This window comes from Pleurodeles waltl, chromosome 5, assembly GCF_031143425.1.
Source record: "Pleurodeles waltl isolate 20211129_DDA chromosome 5, aPleWal1.hap1.20221129, whole genome shotgun sequence".
Classification (NCBI taxonomy): Eukaryota; Metazoa; Chordata; class Amphibia; order Caudata; family Salamandridae; genus Pleurodeles; species Pleurodeles waltl.
The window spans coordinates 1,046,124,325-1,046,135,325 of NC_090444.1; positions in this window are offsets into that span (position 1 = coordinate 1,046,124,325).

Consider the following 11,001-nt stretch of genomic DNA (forward strand, 5'->3'; position numbering starts at 1 on the left):
CAAAAAGCAACAACATGTTTGTGATAAGCTTCCTTAAATCAGAACAAACTACATTATTTACATTTCACAATATCTCTGATTCTGACTCAGGCTATTTAGCATCTCTATCACACATTCGTGAATAGAGTTCACAAAAGTACTGCTAATACCTGGGGTCAAATATAGTGCCCCAATTTACAAAGATAGGATTTGCAAGATTATTTCAGGGAATGTGTGAACTGACCCCTTTTTACTGATTTTAATGCCCCTAAGGTAGAGTGACTCAGACACGCAGATGTTTGGGTAAACTATTATTCTTACCTCTTTGACTCAATGTTTTTATTCAATCTCCTGGGGAAGAACGGGATGCTATCGCTGAAACTAAGGACACTCCTGTCTTGAGTAAATCAATTGGCATAAAAGAAGTCATAGTTGCAAATAATAAGAGATCCCTGGGAAAAGTGCCTGAATAGTGTGCCAATGGACATTTATAAAGTGAGTACTGCGCTGTGGACTTTAATAATTACAAATAAGTTACATTGTGTAGTCACCTGTCTAATTCCTAAGTCCTGGAAAGAAGCAGCCATTGTCTCAATTTTTAAGAAAGAATATTAGAATCAATCCAGGCTGCCACTGCCCCCTTTCTCTACTATACTGCTCTACTCAAATTTTGGGCAGAACACTTCTGCCTAAGTTGGAAGTATGGGCTGCAGATAATAACATCTTATCCATGGTCTGAGTTGGGTGTTGGTCAGGAACTGGTGCAGGGGAGCAATGTTTAAATTTGTCTCTTTTAATTCGGACGCATGTTATTGCCTAGTGAAGTGCCCTACACTTAGTGGTGGGGGAACTCTGCTGTGAGATTGACATCATAAATCCACTCCGAAATGAACAATGAGTAAAGTCTAGGGGTGGAAAGGGCCCTTAGAAGTCTACACTGGGGTCCAGCCGCTAAGGTAGAGTACTGCCCGGCTGGGCAATATACTGCTTTGAGTGACTCTAATTATGACATACAGCACAACTGTACCTTGGCTTAATTTTTATTTATTTGTTCTATCAATGGACTGGAGGGTTCTCTTTAAATAAGGGGAAGGACACGGCATGAATTGGGAAATGGCTTATCCCAAATCTTCTTTATAGTGACGATACAGTACTTATTGCTAGAACTACAAATGGGCTGCAAATCTTGCTGGATCCCATCACTTTTTTCATGCAAGATTTGGATTTAAAGTCAATCATGTAAAATCTTTTATTATGATCAACACTCCTAAAAATACTAAATCCAAAACCCATAAGATCAAAGGTACTCGGCTTGTAGGTCAGACCACTGTATTACAACTCAGGGATGCCAATGGCATAAAGACTGGAGTGGTCCCGCCTGCACAGCTAGGCAGCACAGATTGCCACGGTCACATGGCAGCACAAACATGCCAGCGGAGCCTGTGTTTCTGCCAGACATGTAATGAGGTTGCATACTGTCAGTGTGACCATGGCGGTCCAACCACCACGTCTCAGCAGGCAGAAAGGAGAATATAAAATGAGCAGCTCACCCACAGGCAGCCTAACACATCCGCCACCACCGTGGAGCCAATCACACAAGTCCTGCCGCTGCTGCTGATCATTGAAGGAGCCCAAAATCCATGCCGCCATGGACACAACCGATCATAAGTACACACACCTACTTGTGTCATTACACTCAACAACAGATTGTCGCACCGTCATGCATATGATATGGGGTCACACTAAGGGCGCCAAGTACACATGTCATTGTGTCCATAATCTGAGTCATTCACACAGAAAGACACATTCACAGCCACTAAATGTTCCCTCACACTGCAACACAACACTACACAAAAACACACAACTGCACATCTTCGCCACAGGGACAGTGAAGTATACACAACACTGTGTCACACAACACCAACAACCTAACAACATCACAGCTACAAATACAACTGATACCCTCACATTGCACACAGGTCTTGGACTGCTTTCACATTCAACACACATATGTATGGATGTGTCATGGGACACTAACACCACTCCCAATAAACAGCCCTGCAATGGACGCACACATCACCCAAATTGCAATACAATGGAAGGACAATGGAATGCACAATAGACAGAGAGACAAATATACAAAGCTCCCCTATGCAAAAAATACCTGCACACATAGGGATGGAGGCATCAGAACTCAGGGAAGGATGCTGCACTGGGACGCATTACACTTTGTACATACCCCTTAAACAACATTTGCATAGGAACTGGCCCTACATGTATCTCTGAGACAAACAATACTAGAGCCAAGCGACATGCCTATCTGCATAATATGCAATTCGAGATAGTACAACAACAGCATTGGTCAGACATCTATATGAAGTAGCTGCAAGCTACACACAGCAAATGGGCACATGCACAGTCAAATGTTATGGAAGCTAGCAAAGTTAAACACTCTACATGTCTGTACAAATACAACTCAAGCTGCTACACATGAGATAAATGTACAATCCATATCAAAGGGACAAGTCTAACACCATACATGGTCACATTTGAAAACACAAGATGAAATACTTACCATACCAAACAGAACACGATACAATGACAGAACAATTGCATTTACACCCACATATCTGTACAGTCAACATCTACTTTTGTCTTGGGTGACACCAGAGCTGCCCACAAGTCAGATATTACAAACAACAGCAAATGGAGCAGCAAGCAGGCTGAAACAAACACAACTGAGACAGACAACACAAGTTTAGGGGTATGGGTGCTTGCAGTAGGGTTAGGTGTGAGGGGGAGGACTTGGAGGTGGAAGGGATGGGTTGGAATGTGGGTCGGGCCTTGGGTTTGGGAGGACGGTGGGGGAACAGGGAAGAGGGCAGGGTCAAAGAAAAAAACTGTCCTTAGGAACATGGGGATGATCATCAGAAGGGGTGGGGATTTGGAGATTAAAGGTGTGGTTGTCTGGTGCGTTGGCGTGGATGTTTTGGGTGTGTGCGTTAGTGAGGTATGCTTGTGTTTGGGTGGTGTCTGTTGTGTGTGTGAGTGTGGGTATTTGCATGTCTTGTGGGCTGGAAGGTGGGGGTGCTGGGTGATGACGGAGTGGTGGATGTGTGTGTCTGTTGGGTGGTGTCTGTAGGTATGCCTGTAGTGGTGGATGTGTGTGTGTCTGTTGGGGTGGTGTCTGCAGATGTGGTGGATGCCTGTGTGTCTGATGGGGTGGTTTCTACAGGTACGATGGATGTGGTGTATGTCTGTTTGTCTGTTTGGGTGGTGTCTGTGGGTATGGTGAGATTGATGGGTGTGTCACTGCCTGTTGTGGTAGTGTCTGTGGGTATGCTGAATGTGGTGTGTTGACTGGTGGGGTATTTGGGGAAGTGGTGGCTGATGTTGTGTTTGTGGGTGTCTGTTGAGTGCTTGTGTGGTGCTTGTGTTGATGTGTGCTGCTTTTGTGTGTTGAGGTGGGTGCATGCCGATCTGTCTGTGTGCTTGGGATAGGTTGGGGAATGGGGATTTGGATTGGGAAGAGGGAGGTGGAGGGGGTGAAAGGTTGGGGAGGGTGACTGGCTGCCATTAGTGAGGTGGCCAGAGCCTGAAAAGATCTCTGTAGGCCAGACATGGCATGATGAATGCCTTCCAGGAAGCACTGGTCTGATGAAGTTGGGAGGCCAACCCCTGGATGGCATTCACAATTGCAACCTGCCCCACGGAGATACTCCTCAGGAGGTCAATAACCTCCTCACCCAGGGTAGCAGGGCTAACAGGGGCTGGGGCGGAGGTGCCTGTGGAAAAGGAGATGCCAACTGGATGGGGAACAACAGGGAGGGTGGCGATAGAACTGGGGTGGCTGACAAGGATGGTACTGGAGTATGTCCTGATGGGTCTGCCACCACTAGGGAGTGGCTAATGGCAGAAGAATCCAATGATGAGGATGTAGATCCCGTCTCTTCCATTGCACTTCCTTTATCCTCCAGGCCACTGAATCCCTGTGAGTCAGTGGTATCTTGACCCAAGGTCCTGTGGCCAGATGCTTCCCCACTAACCTGTACCTTGTCTCCTTTGCTTCCCTGGGCTGATGCTGCTAATACAAAGAGAAGTAGGTTCATTACATGTCCATAATCAAACTTGAACACCAGCTGTGATTAGAAAATATTATCATGATGCCAAGAAAGCCCCAGGAACAAACTCCACTTAAGTGGCCCGTACATGCACCATGCCATATGCATGCATGCCATCTGAACTGTCAGCAGTTGCCCACAGGAACATCAGGATCACAGACAACTACAATTGCATTAAGTTGTGCAGTCACAGTAGCCATTGAACAAGAAGGCGACCACATCCCCTTAAATGCTTTGCCTCATGGAACACACCTCAGTTACCTGTTTTCATTCAATAGTAGGCTAATGCCAACTGCATTCCCACATAACCTACACAAGGTCATGCAGATATACATTTGTCACATACACAAAAGCACAGTAATAAGAAATAATGCGCCAAGAACATGCCACGTTGCTGACAACTGTACAATAGCCTGGAGAAGGTTACATGGAAATACTCATGTCACACTGGAGACATATCAGCAATGCACACTTCACTATTTGAAATTTGTCTCAATGGAGTCAAGGAGGTAGTTCTGATGTTGCTCAGATATGCCATACATTTGGCATAGAATTATAAACTTTAGACATCATATGCAAAATGTTTGGGAGATATGTCCCCAAAATCCACAACACAGTGACTCAGCAAGTCCCAGGGAAACCACCACTAATGTCTGGCACCCCTTGCGATGTCATACCCTGATTGCATCAGTAGATGCCATTCATCCATTGGATGCTGGAGAGGCACAAAGATTTGCAAGTACTTGTAGAAGGCCCTCAAACTTTGGTCATGAAAGGACAGATGTCAGTGGATGAATGGTTCTACCCAACCAGATGTGATTTCAGCATAACTGCAAGTCACTCCATGATGCATGTTAACAGTCAGGTTACAAGCCTTCCCCATTACACATGCACAGTGCACTTTGCTACATGATGCCACATCAATGGCATGGAAATGCACATTGTGACTACAATATCTAGTCATACATGTCTTGTCTCTCATTGCTCCTGCAGTTGTGCATGCCAAATGACATGATATGACAGGTGAGGGTATGTGTCAGCCAATAATCAATAGTGATACACTCCTGTATGTGGCACCACTTGAAATGCAGCCCCATTTTAAATGTCCTATTCCACACATATGTTGGCATGCGCATATATGTGAAGGTATACAGAAATGATCCCATTAATACAGGTAGACCATGCATGAAATAGCAGCTTACAAATGTTTTCCAAAAGAGAAAGGGACACATGTTGACATGTCGGCACAAGGAATGTTGGCAAAGATGATGGAATATAAATCATGTCAATAGACATTCCCCACTTTCCAAGGGAAAGTATTGATCTGTAGCTGCACCCAACAACAATGTATGCTCTGTCACATGTATGATGACCATCTTCACATTGCAGACAGTAGTGAGGCACCAGCATTCGTCACACGCTAAAGACAAGTAGCCTCTGGGTGGCACATGTGATCCACCACTCCCTTTACTTTGGCCTGTAACACTGAGGAGTAATGATTTGTTGCATAGAATTTACACCCGTAACAACAACAAACAGTACTTGATTGATCAATGTACACACTCATATGTTGTCTCTGGAGAGCAAAATGTTTGTAGATTGTACTCAGTTGTGTTCTAGGTCCCTGGGCCAATAGGTAAGGCACATCAGTATGCACCACATGACATGTCTACACAATCAATCATCTACTGGGTTATACATGGCTCATCCATAATCGTCAGGGGGAGCTGCCAGAACCTAACACTTTAACTTGGCAATGTGACAGGCAGGAATATGCCCTGTACTCACCCCCTTGTGGCTGCTTTGCTGCCCTTAAATGCTCATCATGTTCTGCTTAGGCCACCACCAGAATGTGTGCCCCATACATATTGGCAGGACAACCCCAGCTGGACATCTGCAATCTTCTGGGCCCAGTGTCTGAGGTCCTATGACCTCTTCAAACAGTGGGTGCTCCGCCTGCTGTGGGCCTAAAGGATCTGCACATTTTGGGTGATGGCTCGCCATAGCTCCTTCTTCTGATGGGCAATAACTTGCATGGATGCAAAAAACAAATCAAGAGATTTCAATCACAAGTTTTTTCACAAATGGTTGAGTCACATGCATGTCAGAAACACCAAGCTAGAACTTTTCAATTTGTTTTCACTCCAAGTGTGAAACACCCACGCCAATAAGTACAGGGACACAATTACAGATATGTAAATATTTCCATCTGCAGACTAACCCAGCACCCTGCTCAGGGCCTACAATTACTAAGCAAGCTTACTGACATCAGGTAGTCCATGCTCCAGCAACATGTACTGTGATGCGAGCCACAATTAAACACTATACACCTATGTGGCTTCTGAAGGATAAACTCCTTAGGCCTGAATGAACCAACAGATTTACACTCCTGGTCGGTGTCTGCTGCACTCCCCAGCTCCTCTGGCTGCTGCTCCTGCCTCCGCCTCTTGCCTGGGATGAACTGAGAGTCTCCTGGCTCTCAGTTCGAGGCCCTCCTCCACCCGCAGGCTGTCGTGACGGGCCACTCACCTGAAATACAGGATGTCTGCAGGGGCGATGGTATGCCCACCAACCTCCTGGAACACCTCTCGGCACTTCCTGGTGGACACAGAAACCCCGGCAGGTATCCCAAAAGGAAAGGGGAAGTGGAAGAGAAAGAGACAAAACACTGCCACGTCTTGCCGGACCAGCCAGGCACCCTGTATCTTCCGGGGGGGCAGGTTGTTGTTGACAGACTGATAGTAGAGTTAGTGCACTCAACTTCCTTGAAACTGAATCTCTCTTTCTGATATGGGCACAGGAGCGGTAGAAGCACTTTTCTTGGATAATAATAACTGTTGGCACAATTACTAACACTGCATTACCAAAAACCCAAACTGAGTACTATAACAATAAGTACTGCAACATTAGGGCTGGCTTCACAGAGATTCACTGTTGCACACTACAATTAGAAATGTGGTATCACTTATCATGCACAAGATAGACAAACAAGGGCATTAATTATATCACGTATAACTTTCCAGCATGCATAGGGTTAAACTAAAAGGAACAAACACAATCCAAGAAATACAAATGTCCACTCTGGGTTTAAACAGTTAGGGTGGCATAGTTTGATTTGGTTTCGCTGTGTGTGTGAAAAACCCTTCAAAAGCAAATTCCTCAAACCTGAAACACAGGCCCGAATGACACAATTTAAATCCAAGAGTTATGCTATTGGAGAATGAAAAGTCACATAAATGCTCTTTTAAAATTGCACTGTCACTTTTTGTAGTACTTGAGCTCAAGCAGATTTCCTGAAGCACATTTAGGCAAGTACCTACAATAATAATGTAGAATGTTCAGAAATACATTTGTCTCTTAAAGATAAGCACTCTGCCAAAATACGAGGTCTGAAATACACCAGCTGTTCTAGGAAAGCGCGGCGCTCACCGAACAAACTCCCTAGAGAATACTAGTCACTTAGCTGCAGACTTTTACGGAGTGCTGGAGGAATGCCTGGTGTCAGCTGGTACAGGAATGAAGAAAAGAATTGCCTCAAAAGTCCTGAATACGAGGATGACAGCAGGCGCTGAACTGCCAAATCAGATGCTGAGATCAGGAAGCAAAATAAAGCCAAGCAGGGAGGCATGCTTCACTCTGCTATTTCTAGCCAATCAGGAAAGCAGTTGAGTTTCCACATGTGGATGAGTCACCACACCCAATTAGAAGCACATGTCTACACCACATCCAATTAGAAGCACATGTCTACACCTGCTCACATTATCAAACAAGCATTGGTAAAACAAGCATTTATAAAACCAATTGTGTAACACAGCACATTATGTTTACTTAGAAACATGAAGGTTTTACCAAGAACAGAGATATGATTTAACCCTAATCCCTGGGGATGCTGACAGATAACGCAGGAGGCACCTTGGGGATTCCTGACACAGGCTCCTCTGTGCACCTCATTCCTGGTGGTCTAGTGGCCATCACAAGTAAGTATTTTCCATTTGCTTTTCTTCTCTCTGTCACTCTTTCCCTTTTGCATTTTCTGCCTTTTTTTCCACCACCCCTCGTTTTTCCCTAGTGCTTTTTCCCTTCTCCCCTTCTCCCCTTTTTCTCTTCCCCCCTGCAAAGCGCCTTTCACACCCTCCAACCTCCCAGGTGACTGTTCTCCCCCCCTTCTCAATGGTGGCCGCAGCACTGTGAGAGGGCAGCTGCATTGACCTCTTGATCAGTGTCTGCTGCCCTCCCAGCTCCTTTGGCTGCTGCTGCTCCTGCCTCTGCCTCTTGCCAGGGATGAACGGAGAGTCTTCTGAATATCAGTTTGAGGCCTCCACCTGCAGGCTCGTCCCTGCGCCTCATCCCTGGTGGTCTAGTGGCCATCACAATTAAGTATTTTCCTTTTCTTTTCACCTCTCTGTCACTTTTTCACTCTTGCACTTTCTGCCTTTCTCTTCTATCATTTGCCTTTTCTTTTCTTCACTTTCTCACTCTTTCACTTTTACATTTTCTGCCTTTTTCTTCCATCACCCCTCATTTTTCTCTAGTGCTTTTTCCTTTCCCACTTCTGCCTCTGCCCTCCCCAGCGAAGAACCTTTCCCGCCCCCCCTCCCAGCTTACGGCTCCCCCACTCCCTTCACTTCTTAATGGCGGCCACAACGATGTGAGAGGGCAGCTGCACTGACTTCCTGGTCAGTGTCTGCTGCCCTTTCCAGCTCCTCTGGCTACTGCTGCTGCTGCCTCTGCCTCTTGCCTGGGATGAACTAAGAGTCTCTTAGTTTGAGGCCCTCCTCCACCCGCTGGCTCGTCCCTGCGCCTCATCCCTGGTGGTCTAGTGGCCATCACAAATAAGTATATTCCTTTTCTTTTCTTTTCTCTGTCGCTCTTTCACTCTTGCATTTTCTGCCTTTCTCTTCTATTATGTGCCTTTTCTTTTCTTCTCGCTGTCGCTCTTTCACTTTTGTATTTTCTGCCTTTTTCTTCTATCACCCCTTGTTTTTCCCTAGTGCTTTTTCCATTCTCCCCTCTTCCTCTGCCCCCTACCCGAGAAAAGCACCTTTCCCACCTTCCCGCCTCCCAGCTGACTGCTCCCCCTACCCCTCTCCCCTTCTTAATGGAGGCTGCAGCAAGGCCATGCCGTTGGCGCGCCAAAGGCAAGCCCATCTGCGCCCATCTACACCTGGACTGTGCCCAGCGCCAGGAAACATGGTGGCTTTCGGTTGAGGTCCCTCCCCCCAAGCGCCTTGAGACCCTCATGGGTGAGTAGCCGCGCTTTATAAGCATTGATTGATTGATTGACTCTGCAACATTGACTAAATGCATACAGTCTCAACAAAGCAACTACCATAGTATAAACTTCACCCTTACACTTGAGTGACAAGGAAAGGGCTGGCATGGTGGGTACAGAAAATGTCTTCCCCGTGCATGTGTGGACATGTGGCCTACCAAATGCATACTCATGCCACTTCAGTGTTGGTTTCTGTGGTATGTACCTATACTACAGAACACACCTTTGTGCCTATGTTTCTAACCTATATGTTTTGCCACTTGAGCATCATAATGGCCACATCCAAGGATCTGCAGGTCTACAGGTTGTGGACACAGTGCCACAGTTACTTAGCCACAGTGAATCTCCCACAGCCTAGAAAAGGTCCTATAGTGGGAGAAACATTTGACGGGCCTTGGTCTCTGCAGGCTGAGCATATAGAAGCTACAGCACATTCCATTTCCATCACTTCCATGCATGACAGTCCATCATGCGGCCATCAGCAATTTGGCATGTGGTGTGCATGGCAACCTGAAGGGCAGAGTGAGTCAGGTTATGGATTCCAGACAACTGTTTGGCAAGGCCAGATGTGGGTTGAAATACCTGTGGTACTATACACATTGCTTACAAGGTCCTCAAAGGACTAATTGTCAAAGCCCAGCTCACCTGAGTTCTTGTTCAGTTCTGATGGAGGTTGAAGACAATCCGACCCCACCCTGAAACTGCTTGTTCCAGCACACTAGTTTTTAAAACAGTGCACTAAGAACAGAAGCTCAAGGGAAGGGGGGAAGTGGATAAAATAAAAAAAAGAGAGACAACACCGTTCTTGCGTTTCCACTGTTGAAGTTCTGCACAAATCTGCGGCCCTTTCTGACTTCTGTAGAAACTGGTGCCTAATGAAACTTAAACAAAGAACAGATAAGTGCAACCTATTCCTAAATGGGTTCCTGACTATCCCTTTATTTATTGGAAATTCTCTTCTAAAAGTACCTCTTGGATCCTGGTCTCTAGTTTCTAGGTTTGGAATGTGTTACTGCTCTGGGATGTGTTTTCTATTACTGTTAAGCTTCTAAAAAATTAAACAAATACCGTTATCAGAATTACCAATATCAAACATTCATCATAATATAACTAAAGCCTAAATTCCCAATAGCAGACTCACTTTTCGCATATTTCCAGAATCTTTTATAAAACAAATACTGTACTTTTACATCAAAATACAGCATGTAATTTGTGCAAGTCCTTGATTTACTGTTTTCCTTGCTGTCAATGGTTTCCACTGTTCGATTCCCAAAAGTTCCATGAAAAAAAACAATGTCCGCTTCACAAAGTCCTGCAAAATAATCCTGCAACAAAGAGCCTTAATCACAATGCTCGTGGAAGGCACTTCGCCTCAAACTGTCTATACACGAATCCAGAAATTGCCGTCAAAGCTCCCTCAGGTAATAAAAAGTTTTGCACTTACTTGTTGCTGGCAAGAGATACTGATCAGTCTAACCTTGTCTTCTTTCTCTTTTGCAGGTTACTCGTAGGAGAGAGGCTGAGGCAAGGAGGAACCGGAAACCGGAAGAAGGAAGAGCCAGCAGCTGCGCCAATTGAAGTCAAAGAAAGTCTGTAAAGAGCAGGAGTGCCAGCGCCGAGGGATCTGTT